Source organism: Cryptomeria japonica, chromosome 9, assembly GCF_030272615.1.
Source record: "Cryptomeria japonica chromosome 9, Sugi_1.0, whole genome shotgun sequence".
NCBI lineage: Eukaryota > Viridiplantae > Streptophyta > Pinopsida > Cupressales > Cupressaceae > Cryptomeria > Cryptomeria japonica.
This window is the reverse complement of record NC_081413.1, coordinates 189,479,781-189,495,505: the sequence shown is the minus strand read 5'-3', so window position 1 is coordinate 189,495,505 and position 15,725 is coordinate 189,479,781.

Below are 15,725 nucleotides of genomic sequence, written 5' to 3'. Positions count from 1 at the left end.
ATGATTTAGCCAGGAATATGTTGTGTGGAACCTCTTCCATACCAATGTTTGTTTTGATAGTCTCCTCTACCAGCATGGATGACTTTTCCTCATACGAGGCTGGGAGAATGTCGAGCCTTCCATCTTCGGGTGCCTCAGAGAGGTTTTCGCCCTCAGATACGTCATTTCTTTTTACTTTTTTGGGATCAGATAGCACCACAGTGTGGTTTTCGCCATAAGACCCTTGATTTATTCTTATTTTCACATTTTTGCGACTGGAAGGTCCAACACCCTCACCAAAATATGCCATGTTGTTGAGTTCTATAGTGTATCCTGCTTTATGGTCCCCAAGGGGAAGATCATCTCGTATGCCAAGATAGTCAATAACAGCTTCATCATTTTGGAATGTGTCAAACTGTGTTGGTCCTTCATAATCCGAGTCAATGAGTTGGTGGTGAACAAGGGGAAGGCCTTTAATGTTTTCAGAGTTTGCGGGGTCAAGAGTGAAGATGTGGTTATATTCGGGTATGTCAAGGTAATTATCGAGGTCATCGATGGCACTCTCCTCATCAGTCTCGATCATGAACGAATCCAAATTATCATCACTAGTAATGCATTCCGGAACAGGTGTTCTCATCCTATGTGATTTCAACCTAGAACCTTGAGACAAGGACTGTGTAGACTCCTCATGGGTTGTTTCTTGACCAACTCTAAATTTGTTATAAAACTCCTCCTCTTCTGTGGGTTCATCTGGCTCTCTGAAATGTCTCAGTGAGCTCATAGTCACTGGAGGATTTGTCTGAACCCCATTCCCATTCGTTGGAGTCTGTGGAATAGCGATCCTCTTGTTGAATTTTGGCAATTTTGATTCGTGATGCCTCTTCTATCCTTTTAGTGTGGATCTTGGAAGTCAGAAAACTAAGTCCCTTCGAGCGTTCCCTTTTTACAGTCAATTCAGGTTGTAAGGGCTCCATAACGCCTTCTTTTCGTAACCCAAGAGGGCTTTTTCCATCATACCCAAATTTTTGTAGAATCTTGAAGCCTTTGCCATATTTCTCACAGGGTATATTGATCTGATCTTGTTTGTCATCTTCAATGCCTTTGTAGAGCATTTTGTATAAACCTTCCTCTTCCAGTTCGCCCCATCTTTGAAAGGTAGTAGGATCCCATTTGAATACTATGATGGATATTTGCTTGTTAGGATGTGGCCTTCCATATTCTTTTGGAGAGCTCATGACTTGTCGTAAACACATGGTCTGATTTAAAGTGTATTCTCCCATGCCTTTGTCCTGAAATCTGCCTTTAAGTTCACCATGTTTTGATGTCGAAGGTTTTAATGACTCAGGGTCAATGTATGCCGAAGAAGGGACAACTTCACGATTACTAGGAACGATGATCTCAGTATGTGATCTCAAGTTATTGCAATATATGAACGGATTAGGATTGCTGTTAACTGTTACCTCAACTCCGTTGTGAGGAAACTTAATGCATTGGTGATATGTCGACGGGACTGCCCTCATTTCATGAATCCAAGGACGTCCTAGCAATATATTATAAGTGAGATCTAAATCTAGGACTTGACAAACCACATCCTTTGTAACTGGCCCAATTCTTAGAGGTAAGGTGACCGTGCCCTTGGATGAGCGTTCTTCATCATCATATGCCTTGATGGTGATTTGTTTTTTTGAATTCACAGCTTTATCGGAATATCCCAATTGTTTAATGGTGCTCAATGTACAAATGTTTAGACCAGCTCCTCCATCTATCAGGACTCGCTTTATTCGATGTTTGTGTATGAAGGCTTCAATATGTAATGGTGCATTATGTGGTTGACTTACGGAGGCGTCATCGGCTTCTGTGAATGTAAGGGAATGTGGAATGGAAAGGTATCCCACCATGGCTTGAAACTGGTCCACGTTCAGATCAATAGGAACAATAGTATCTCTCAAGATTTTGCCAAGAATAGCTTTATGAGCGGGGGATATGCGTAAGAGCTCAAGGATGGAGATGAGTGCGGGTGTCTTCCCTAACTGTTCTACAAGGTCATACTCAGGTTTGGTAGATGAAGAAGTAGTGTTTTTAGTTGAAGCACCTAGCAAAGTAATTTTACCTCGACGAGTTGTAACATGACATTCAGAAGTAGGTTCGGAAGAAGATCCAACACCTCTTAGGACAATCTTGGGTCACTGAAGAGGATTCTCAGAGTTTTTGTTCTTGATGGTAATAGTAGAGATATGATTGTCCATCGAGATATGATTGATAGTTGAATCATAGTTGTAAGGTGCTCTAGTATAGTTGGCTTGATCATCTATGACTTTAGCTTTTCCCTTGTCGTGCTTTGGGAATGGTTCCTTAAACATCTCATGTTCTTGATTGGATGAGTGTCCCTCAATCTCAATGTCACCTCTATCAATGAGATCTTGCACAATATTCTTCAGTCGATGACAATTACCTGTTTTATGACCCTTGCTTTTATGAAATTCACAATACTCATCATCATTCCACCAATTTGGTTTAACCTTTGGTTCATATGGAGGAAAATTTGGAACTGTGATTACCTTGTTTGCCACCAGCTTCTTGAAAACTGACTCAAGTGGTTCTCCCAATGGAGTGTACTTCCTTCGTGATCTAGAAGTTGTTTGAGTATTCACTTGATTGTTTGTAGAACTTGATCCTGAAAAGATGAATTTGGGTCGCATCATGTTGGCATCAACAACACCATCATTGACTGTGTTCTTGTTTTTATTCCAAAATCTTGGCTTGTCTTTTCCTTTAAAGTCATCTTTGTTTTCCTTGAATATCTTAATGACTCCTTGTTCAATTAGAACCTTTTCTGTTGCTAAGCCCTTTTCAATGACGTCCTTGAAGGTGGACAAACAAGCTTTCCTTAGATCATAGCCAATGTCTTTGTTAACATTTTGTGTGAACATTTCTACCATTTGTTTTTGGGGAATTTCACAAGAGCATCTGCTGGCTAGATTTCTCCATCTTTGTAAAAATGATGCAAAAGATTCTCCCTCTTTTTGCTTGGTGTTGCACAAAGTAGTGACTGATATGTCTATCTCTATATTGTAGGAGAAATGTTGAATAAATGCCTCTGCTAGGTCACCCCATGACTTAATTCCAGGTGGAAGTTGGGAGAACCATTCCATAGCTTGATCACCTAAGCTTTGTGGGAATAATCTCATCAAGTATGTCTCTTCTGCTGCTACCTCAATACAAGCTGTGAAAAATTGTCTTATGTGTGCCTTAGGATCCCCTTTTCCTCTATACTTATCAAATTTAGGCGTCACAAAGTGTGTAGGAAAAGGAGGCATTGGAATGCTCTTGTCAAATGGATAAGGACGTATGTCTCTCATTGTGTATGTTGGCTTTGGTGTATTTATGTCCTCCATTTTCTTTTGTAAGTCCCTGATTTGCTGCTCCAAATTGCTCTTAGGTGGAGATCGACTTCTTGGACCATACCCCATGCTTGAGGCACCAATTGGAGGAGGAGCATGTTGCATATATGGATGATATTGATCATACACATGTTCATATGGAGGAGGTCTGTAATGATGTTGTGTACATGGACCACTTGGTATAGATTCATGTTGAGGAACACCATATCTATTTTGCGCATGTATACCATATTCTATAGGCATGTCATGTTCCATTGTGTTGCCCCTGAATTTGACATGAGGTTTCCTTGTGTCCAAATTTTGAGCATGCCTTTGAACATCCAATTGCTTTGGTGGTTGTTCCTTAACATTGGTATGTGATTGAGCATATCTATCTGCATAAGACTTCCATAATGGTCTACGAAAGTGAGTATCATATGCTTGACCATATGTATGTGGGACCTCTGGTTTTTGAAGCAAAGCTGATGGTGATTTAGGTACCATGTGTGGTCCTCTATTTCCTCCACTATTAGGTCTCCTTTGATCCATATTGGGGTGAGGTTGTTGCAAAGGTCGATTTTCCATTATTTGAGACATGTCAAAATCATGAGGTATCTTGGCTCCACTTTGTGCCATCATGTGTAAGAAGTATTGTCTATCTCTCCTCATTATTTCCTCAATCAGTCGATTGAAATGGGGATTCATAATGGATTCTTCCACATCTGCTGAATGTATTGATAAGTTGTCCAAATTGTCATTGTGTGTAACATTGTTGTTTGTAGTGCCTGTGTTTTCAACATTTGGAACGTTTCTATAGACATCCATGTCAGGTAATGTAGTATGATCAGAATTGAAAAAGATATCATTGTCATACTCATAAGAACTCATGTTTGCGGACACTTGAGCCTCTTTAGTTTCTCTCCTAGATTTTTGAAGATGGGTTTCAACCATGAACTAGGTATTGACCAAGATGTGAGAGACTAGATGAAAATGGAAAAAGTATAGAAGACCAAGAGTTGGATGGAATGTAAACGAATCTGAGGTGTACTTGCAATGTCTAAAGTGTAAGACCAAGTATGTATGTAGTAGAGTAGGTGTGACTTCCAAAGAGAGGATAGTTTCTCTTGATGAGGTAAGTTGACCTTGACTCTAAGTAAAACCAAATGAGACCCAAAGGTAAGAAACCTTGATGAGGGACCACTTAGCAAAGTGTTGTTGTATGTAGTGTGTTGACAAAGTATGATGAGGACAAGCAAGTGACCTTTTGACCCAAGTTTAGACAAGTATGAATGTAAAATGAGATGTGAAGCAATGATGGACTATGTGAGACCCAAAGATAGGTTGAATGCTAGATGAAACCTGAAGAAACAACCTAGGAAGCTCAAGTATTCCGAAACTGATTTCTGGACTGTGAAATTTTCTTACAATTTTGAACACAGACGCGCCTGTATACTGCACAGACGCGGTTATCCGACGCAGACGTGTTTCTATTCAACACAGATGTTGTTATAAACACAGATGCTATTCTGTCCTTCATAGACGCGTTTATATGACTCAAACGCGGTTAAAACAGACACAGACACGTTTCTGTAAAATTTGTGCAATTTTTTCCAATCTGTGAAGTCGTTTTGTTGTGACCAAATCTGACTGTTTGATTGTTTCTCGTGACAAGAGGACACAATGTTGATGAGGACTCAAAGTTTGCAAGTGTTTAGACTCCAAAATGACTCCAAGAAAAGTGTGTTGTTTGATGTAAAAATTGTTTTGCATACACTTGAAGACACAAAAGACACAATGTTTTGTTGTTTGGTCTTGAATGTTTTGAATGTTTAACATAAGTCAAGCACAATTCTTATGGCTGGCCAAGACAATAGTTGTTGATCCCACATGGGGTTTTACCCCCGAGGCTACACTATTCAGAGCGGATACTTAGATGCTTGACCTCACTTGCTCCACCCTCGACACTCACTTCTCGGGTTAGCCAAGCATCAGTCCCCATGAAAACTCCCCATGGTGAACTTTGTATCTCTACTAAGAACCATATGTGTGTGGGCCGCTACCAGAGGTCCGACCTCCTGCCCCAACAACTAGAAGGATTTGGGCCTCTAAAACAAAAAGGTGCTAGTAAGGGCATTCGCTCGTGTGGCCATACATGCGGCACTTTCAGCTCTGTAAATACAGAAGGCTCCCAGCCAGTAGGGGTTACGCCCTACAACTGATCAAATAAATTTGATCAAACGGGTTTATGGGGAGACATAGTGTCGGTATGAACTAATCAGCACACGTTATTCATAGTTTTCACCATGAATACATTTGATTATAGTGGTTCGGATGAGGTGGGTTTTCCTCGCTACCACTTGGGTCGTTCTCTTCTCACTAGTAGTCCTAATGACCACACGGGAAGACAGACCCTCTAAAGATTAAACAAAAAGAGCCTATTGCTCAAGACACAAAAGACAATGATTCAATTTTAGTGCACCAATGGAAGTGTTTGCTAGTCTATGAAAACAAGGCACACAATAAAAATCAAAAACTCTTGCCAAGGACCTGCAACAAAGAGTTGTTAGTAGTTTGGGTTGTTTGAAATAATCACCCCTTCCTGCATGCACACAAGTTAGGTAAATTTTAAAACCCAAAAGACTTTGTGAAAATAGGGGCCTTCAACCAAACGATTTAGCTTCCAAGGCAAGCTGCACCAATTGTGTTAGCTAGATCTGAAAATGTTAGTCCAAAATAAACCAGATCTGAAACATTAAATGCAAGACAAAATGGCGAAAAATGAAAACCTAAAATTTATTTTTTTATTTTTATTTATTTTTTACATAGACGTGATTTTACCTTACATAGACGTGATTCCGCCCTACACAGACGTGATTCCACAACACAGACGCGTTTTAACACCTCACAGACGCGTTTCTGCAAAAAATGCAAAACAGAAAATCCTGCAGAGCACAGATGCGATTAAAATGATCACAGACGCGACTAGATCTCACAGACGCGATTAAATTGCCCACAGACGCGATTCCACAACACAAACGCGTTTCTGCAAAAGAAATACAAAACAGAAAATCCTGCAGATCACAGACGCGATTTAAATTATCACAAACGTGATTAGATCTCGCCGACGCGATTAAAGTGCCCACAGACGCGCCTATAATGAAAACCTGCAGTCTGGAAAATGAAAATATTGCCAGAAACACAGACGCGGTTCAGAGGTTCACAGACGCGATTCAGGAACATAAACGCGATCCCGCAATCTGCAAAAAAAAGTGAAATAATGTCGAAGTCACAGACGCAGCAGAAAATAAAAAACGCGACCCAAAAGTGCGCAGACGCGAAAATGTCGAAAATGCCAGATCTGCAACTTCAAACACAAAATCTGCAACAAAATGTTAAATGCAAAAGGGACAAGAGTCCCACCGGGCATGCCAAAATGTTTATGGTGAAAATGGATAACAATAATAACAAGATTGAAAGGCTAAATGAATTCAACCACCAAACCCTAGCCTAACAACAAGAAAGATCCACCATAACATATGAAGATTACCTAAGACAATGCAAATCACATGAAATCACAAAGATTATACCATCAGATGTCCAATAGGGTTTTGATCTCCATTCTTCCTATCTCCATTGATCTTGCTTGATATATTTGCTCTCAGATTTTATGTGCACAAGAGCTCAACAAAGAACGGAATGTGGTTGCAAGTAGGATCGTAGTGTAGTCAAGTCCTCCAAATTGTCGATTAGGGTTTGATAATGAAGGAAGCATCTCCTTAAATAGAAGACACAATATGAAATGGAGGGATAAGATTGAGAGGTGTAAAAAGGAGGTCGGCTATGATTAGAGGGTAGGTAGAAGAAATAATAAAATAATGAAAGGGGTAGGTAGTGTAGGAATTAAGAGATGAGTGACATGTGTCATGAGTAGAAAAGGTTAATTAATAAATAAAATAAATAAAGATTTTTTTAATAAATAGAAGAAGTAGGATAATTAAATAAATAAGAATATTTATTTAATTTAGGAAAAGGATAATTTAAATAAATAAATGTATTTATTTAAATGAGAAATAAGGCTAGAAGAGGATAAATGAATTAATTAAATAAATAAAGATTTATTTAATTAATAGAAGAATTAAGCTTAGATAATTAAATAAATAAAATATTTATTTAATTAGACTGGACAATTTTAGGTGTCTACACATACAACACGTCCTCCACCAATAGAGCTTTTATGGACTCCCTCTAAAACTTGACCGTGACAACCCCAGTTCCATGGTACTTGGCATTGTCCTCGAGATCAATGAAGAAACCCAACTTCTTCTCCTCCAACTTCGTGAAATATTCTCATACTCCCGTCATGTGCCAAGAAGCCCCACTATCAATATACCAGACACTATTGGCAATTGAACTTGAGAGACAGGCAATGAGTGAAAACTCATTCTCAAACTATGTTGAAAACTCTTCCACCTCTTCAGTAGCTGCAACTTGCTTCTTCGGCTTACCCTTGTTTTTCTTATTTGGGCATTGACTAGCATAGTGACCCATCTAATGGTAGCAAAAATACTTTATCTTACTTAGGTCTTTCTTCTTCCCATCCTTGGAAGACGACCCTTCAGTTTGCCCTTTACTAAATTTATGCTTTGATGAATGTCCTCCTGGATGAGACCATCCCAAAGCCTTGCCCAGTCAGGTAGGTGATCATGGCCAATAATGCATTTGACAAACACTTCCTAGTGCTTCAAAAATCCATTCAGGGCTATCCGCACCAACTCATCTTTAGCAATCATCTCTCCAACAACAGCCAACTCATCCCTGACCTGTGTCTATCTAGACAAGTAAGAGGTCACACTCTCGACTTTGGACATCTTTGTGTTATGCAACTTGTCCTTGAGCATCATCTTATGACTCTGATAGTCATTCTGATAGATTTTTGTGAGCATATCCCATATTTCTTTAGCAGTGTCTTTCCCAAATAGATGAGGAATCAAATGATCTTTTACCCCATCAAGGATAATCTTCTGAGCTTTGGCCTCCTTGATTTCATGGAAATATAGGGCAATAGGATCATTTACTGGAGGAGTCACTTCTGTATTAGCATAGATCCACAACCTATTCTCCTTGAGAATAGATGCAATCCAAACCTTCCACTGTAAAAAGTTAGATGCACCCTCGAGCCTATCCTCATACCAAACACTAGTTGCCATTGCAAACTAAGACCCTCGAAGAAGTTGAAAACTGAAATACAAAGAAATATGTGAAACAAAACTTGGCTTTGTATTCAGACTTTAGAGCTCTGATACCATGTTAATTTCTATAACCCAGCAACCGGTTAATTGCTCAACAAATATCACAAAAAATAAACTATCTGATTTGTAACAATTAATATTCTAGATTAGTTAACTAAATTAACAATGGAAGCAAATTCAAAAGAAATCGAACACATTAACATAGATAACACTGATATACCTAGGAAACCCCAATGCGGGGAAAAACTTGCAAATGTTGAATCTTCTATTCAGCTTCAAGAGAAAAATTTCCTTTGAGAAATCACTTCACGAATCTTCCAATCTCAAGAGAATCTCATACTAGTTGCTACAATGATCTTACATATATAGCCTTCTTGATGAAAACATCAACTATGCAAGATAAGTGAAACTTTCCTCACACAACACACCCTAAGAGAAACATTCCTTACATGACTCAGGAAAGGAACTTTCCTTACATGAGATGCAAACTAGAAGTTTCCTTACATGACACATGAGAAAGGAAACTCATCTTAAACAACTAAGACCATCCATACATAAAACCGTTCTTGGAAATAACCTCACAACTCTAAGAAACATTCTAAATACATAATAGAAAATATCCTCTTGCTAAACATGTCCAAAACAAGCTGCACTTAAGCAACTTCCACAATCACACCTTCTAAACCATAGAAAACTTAACAGTTTGGATATGTTTTTATGAATACATCAAAAAATTGTCTAAGTTTTGTACAACAATTTTAGCAGCATAGATTGAAATGGTCAGTTTAGCCCATACCGCACAACCACTATTCATAGTCTAGTCAAAAAAGAGAGTTTACTTTTTCCTGAATTCCCTCACCCTAAGAATTAAAAAACTCCCAAGAGACGCTGCTCTAAAAAACGAGTTCAATGCTCTGGTGTCGAAGAAAGATTTGGATTTGAATTTTTCAACTTTGTTTTTGGAATGATTGTAGTTACACGTCAAATTTTCTCATTTCAAAGTTCAAAGTCTAATCTCCCAATTACTTTTTCTTGGAATTACATCCACACTACAATACCAAACCTAAACCAGCACAAAGGAGGACTCCTCTTTCCTGTCTTTTTTTTGTTGGAATTAAATTTGGAACTATTTATAATGTCATGTCAATAAAAATATGTTAAGAATATATATATATATATATATGAAAGTTCTATTATAAAGTATCTATACAAAGATTTGAAAAAGGGGCTTTCGTGTTATTATGATCTTAAAGTTTTAGTGGGAGAGGAACAATCACTCTCATGTTCATGCTATTATAGCTTGGTCACACACTTTAAAGAGCCCATGAGAAATCTTCCCACATGTAACTTAGCTCTAACCCCTCTCTTAAGGAGGGGAGAAGAAGTGGTTGTAGCTATCAAATTGCATTTTTTGGAGTATAGTTTTTATTTCTAATAATATCCTTGGTTTGATTAGTTGAATGTATGATATTAGACATTAAAATGTTACAAGATACATCTATTGCGTGAATCTAGTTGATTTATACATTTTATGTAAGAAAACAAACAAATCAAACACTAGGGATAAAAAGAAAAGAAAAAATATTTATACCCACACCGACAATATTTCGACACATTTGAGAAAGTAGGAATAATCATTTTTGTATTTATATCCTTTTTAGTTTAGAGACAACCACTGAACTTTTCAATTGAAAGTAAGCTCCAAATCCTGAAAAATTAATTGTGGTTCTAAGAGTTGTTCTACTATTACTTGGTTATCTTTAAGTTGTGCTTTTGGGCAAAATTCTACTTATGGTGTGAGGAGTATTCCTCTAGTAATCAAGTAAGTTTTAGTTGTTTAGATTTGAAAAAAAATAAAATCATCAATAGAAAATTGTTAAGAGATTCTTATTATTAAAGATATTGATTTTAGTCTTTAGATTTGAAAAAGCATAATGGTTTTGAAGAAATTCTAAATTTTGTAACTAGTAATGTAAGTTAGTCTTTGAATGATATTCCACACATAGACAATCTTTAAGTAGCAGATCCACTGAGATGAAAGGGCAAGAAAATGTAGAGAATCCAAGTCCAAGTATGCTTTAGGTCACTAGGAAAGTCTAAAATAAATGTGTGAATGACTCGAGATTGTAATAGGAGGGAAACATCGAGCAAGGAATCCCAATATGGAATCTTTCACCTAGGGGTAGTGTTTACTAAACCAATAACTAAAGAAAGCATCCAATATTAAGGTGAAAAAGCACCAAGTTGTGTCGCACTTGAGGCCAACCAAATAGTTTCTGAAGAAACAGGTTAGGCTGAAACTATTTGGCATCCGTGTGGCACCCAAAGGCACACATGTGGCACCTAATGGCACATATGTTTCATTCAAAATGTTATCAACCCCTGCAATTTAGCAGCTAGGTGCTTAAGTGGTTCGGTTGAACCTCCAAGAAGACCAAGTCTCCCAAATTCAAGGTATGTATAAATTTCCTCTCCCTTTTTTTTTTCGGGGGGGGGGGGAGGGGGGGTTGTTTTAGAAATTATGAAAAATGGCAAACTATAAATTGTGTAAATTTTTGTAGAAAGAGAGAAAATTCAAAATTTTACCAAATAAAGATCACTAGACTTAGCAAGAAAAAGTAGAATTAAATATTTTTTAATCTACTTAATAGAAAGAGAACCCCATGACAAAAAAATGCATTTTCTTATTACCCTTACTATTAAACCATAAAAAAATTATAGTCAATACACATACACACACACACACACAGAAACATGTGTGTATGTGTATGTGTATGTGTATGTGTATGTGTATGTGTATGTGTATGTGTATGTGTATGTGTATGTGTATGTGTATGTGTATGTGTATGTGCATGTGTATGCATGTGTGTCTGTGTGTATATGTGTGTATGCATGTATGTGTGTGTATGTATGTGTGTATATGTGTGTGTGTGTGTGTGTGTGTGTGTGTGTGTGTGTGTGTGTGTGTGTGTGTGTGTGTGTGTATTCATAATAAACCCCTTTCACCCTTTCCTTCCATAATAAATTAGGTGCAATCTGTAACTGGGGCAAAATCCTAGATCTAGTGATGGAAGTGGAAACTTGAGTATCACATGTTTTGAGGAGCATCATCTTTTCACTCCTCCTTTTTGTGCACAATCCACAAAAAAGGTCACTTGCATCGCCAATCCACGATAAAGTTTCATTCTTCTCCGCAATAAAAGTATCAATTTCAGGTGAGACGCAATCAGGAGTGGGCTTTCAACAAACTTTGGCAACAACATGATTTTTTAGCATTATCTATCATTTATCAGGAAAACAACATTGTGACCAAATCAAACATGTTAACATATGTGGCAAGAGACACTAATAACTTGAGGATTATAGTATATGTTAGTGTCAAGTCTTGGTTTTCTTTTGATTTTATCTTTCGATGACGTGTCTTTTAGTTTTTTCAAGATGTCTTTGACTAGAGATTCTATCTCCAAGATGTCTTTGACTAAAAAGACGCGGATGGGGTATGTTCACCTATTTTGCTGGTTGTGGATTTTCTCATAGTAATACTATGGCTTGTCCAAGGATATGAGGACACTGTGAGTCTAGTGTGGACTGGGGCATTCCTTGTTTGTGAGTGTCTGATCTCCATGCAAATGGGTACAATGACTTTCTAGGTCGAACACATATCTAGATGCTCATAATGTATTTGCCATAATAAAGCTCTTTTCACCTCCATATCTTCTACCTTCCATCCCCATTTTTTTCTATTTGTCCTCCATTTTCTTTTCCTATGTCCATGTAGCTTGCTATCACATGACTGAGTAATAATGACATGCCAAAAATAACTACATCTCATATAGTGTTTGTTTGCATCATCACATGTTAGTAAATTTCATCATATGCATATAGAAATCATAATAGCATCACATCCTACACACACCACTTATTAGTACCTCATATAAGCATTCAAATTCATACCATCCATTCATTTGCATCCTCATATATAACATAAGTATAAGAACAACATTAAAATAATGCACCACATTGAATGTATATATATTTCATTGCATCATATAAGTAATCATAGATAATCATAGGCATGCATCCATACCATAAGCATCATACATAGACTGCATCATCATATAGAATCATCACATCAAATCACATAATCATAAAGCATATAGAAACATCACATTAGAACACATGCATATAATCACCACAAAGGATAGGTCATCTCATATATATATATATATATATATCAATGTCATGATACAATGATGTCAAAATATCATATGGCTACAAAATCACCCGAAGGTGTCTATATCATCACACAAAAAATGATAAAAAAAAACTAGATCCAAGAGAGCTATGATGAAGACCCTCCCTTAGAGTCGGTAGGCCTAAATGGAATCTGAGCACTTAAAGGCCTAGCCCCTGGATCATCTCACCTGCCCCTTCCTATGGACCCTACTAGTGGTGGTGGTGGTGGACCCATAACCCCACCGCTAGATGTCCTTCCTCTATCCTCTATTGTTTCTTGGTCATCATTTGTGAGTTATGACCACACTACATTTCACTTGATCCTATCTTGCTAAAGCACTCACCAAATTCTATCATTTTGACGACTTATAGTATAGTCAGCTTTGCAGCCTATCTTGCTAGAGCACTAGTCAGATTTTAACCATTTGATAGCTTATCTTAGATCTTCTTAGAAATTTTATCCTATCATTGCTAGGGCACCTGTTGAGTGAATCCTCTATGTAGCTTATCTAATTGGTGATGCATGTCTATCACATGGTTGCCAATTTTAGCCTTGTTTTCAATTTGTCTTCCCTAGGGCACCTGTTTGAGTGAGTCCTCTCAACAGATTATCCAATTGACAACATATTTCTATCACAGAATTGTTGATTTCAGCCTATCTAGACACAGACGTACTAAGGCCGAGCCTATATGAACCACCACTACATATACACAGTTTTACCTTTTATCCTTTCTCTTTTCTAGCCTTTCTCTCTTATCTAGAGATTGTCTACATTTTTTTCAAAAAAAATCATCATATCTCTTGAGGGGTCATATCATTCCCATCTAGGGGAAACTTTGTATCATTTTATCTTCTTTGAAACAACGCAACATGCTACATTATCTCAAAGAGGGGCAAAATGTAGACACCTAGAATTGTCCTAGCCTAATTAAATAAATATTTTATTTATTTAATTATTTTATCCTAAACCTTCGATTAATTAAATAGATTTTTATTTATTTAATTAATTTAGTTAGCCGAGCTTCTAGCCTTTCCCTATTTAAATAAATATTTGTATTTATATAAATTATCTTTCCTTAAATTAAATAAATATTTTATTTATTTAATTGGTCCCACTTCCTGTAATTTATTTAATTAATTCATTAGCTTTTCATTCTATGACACATGTCATTTATCTCTTAATTTTCCTCTACCTACCCCCTTCATTATTTTATTATTTTTCCTAATTACCCTCTTATTCTTTTATCATTTTCTATACCTACCCTTTAATCCTAGCTGACTATATATTTGTTTCACCTCTTCACCCTATCCCTCCATTCTCTAAAGTGTCTTATATATAAGAGGATTCTTTTATCCTTCTAAATCCTAATGTGTTTATCAAGATTTCTTGTGATCAAGTAACTTTACAACCAAAATATGTTCTTTGTTGAGCTCTTGTGCACAATACAAAAATTGGAGAGTCAATATATCAAACATGATCAATGGAGATAGGAGACAACGGAGATCAAACCCTACTTGGCATGTGAATGGCGTTATTGTTTCAATTTGTTGATTTACATGTTCTTGGGTTTCTTCATTGGTGTATTGTGAATGATTTATTGTAGAACTAGGGTTTGTTGTGGTTGGATCTTTTGTGGTTTTGCAATAGTTTGCCATCATCATTTTTCACCTCACACTTATCACATCTAAAAAAAATTGATTGAGTATTATGCAACCTTGAGAAAGATGAGTTGATCCATACAAGCATTTAATAATGAGATTAACCTGTATTGAATAATTATTTGAATTCAACTAGATGAGGATTAAGTTAGATTTAATGACAAGTGTCCTCATCTAATGGATTAAGACAAAATGACCTAAATATAGCTTAATCTAAATATAGAAAAACACTCTTGTGTTTAGCTTAAGTGTAATAAAGCAATAGGGGGCCTAAGTAAGTAATCAATGATTAAATAATTACAATTGTGATTACCTAATTACTCCAACACCAAGAAGCAATCAAAATAGCTATTTAATTTACTAACCACCAAGTAATCACTTAGATGAAGCTCCTAACTATCAAGTCATAATTACTTAACCACTTGGTCACCCTTAGTGCACAGTCAAGCTGTAGTTTCTTAATTGCCTAGTCATGATTACCTAACCACTAGGTCATGATTGGTTAATCACTAGTCTTCTCAAAGTTTGAAAAAGGGCTTCTTTTTTCTATAAATTGTTAACATGTCATTTTTATACAAATTTATAGTGAACACAAAATTATTTTCATCAAAAACATAAGGGTACAATAATTTTTTCAAAATTACATCATTTCAAACTATTTTTTTGGCCTTTAAAGTTTACATTTGCATTAAATTTTTATGGGCCACAAATTTCTCCTAAATTACCAAAAAAATTCAATTTGTCTCTGAAAACTATTAGAATTTTTCAAGGAATCCAATTTTAATGAGTAATTAAGATTTGAATAGCCAAATTTATAAAAAGAAATATAAAAATATACATGTTATAAGTGGATTATTTGTGCACCCTATCTTAACTAACTTGTATTTTTTCTTGGGGGCCTAACATTTGTCACGATCAAATCAAGGGGGTTTGTCTTGTGTCCTTTTTTAAGTTCTCCAAATAAGGACCTAATCCTAGCTTCATTTAATTAATATGAGTGGAAATGTAAAAGGAGATTCATCTCAAGAAATTAGGATTTTATAGGGTCATGATGGGTTGTAAACCTGCCATATGACAACTATAGGAAAAATGGTTTTGTCTAAAAAATACTTTGCTAGCCAAGAGTGTTACATAACTCTACACTATTACCACTATACCTACATGTAATGAGACATATAAAAAATGTCTAAGCATAATGACTATGAAATTTAATTGAACAAT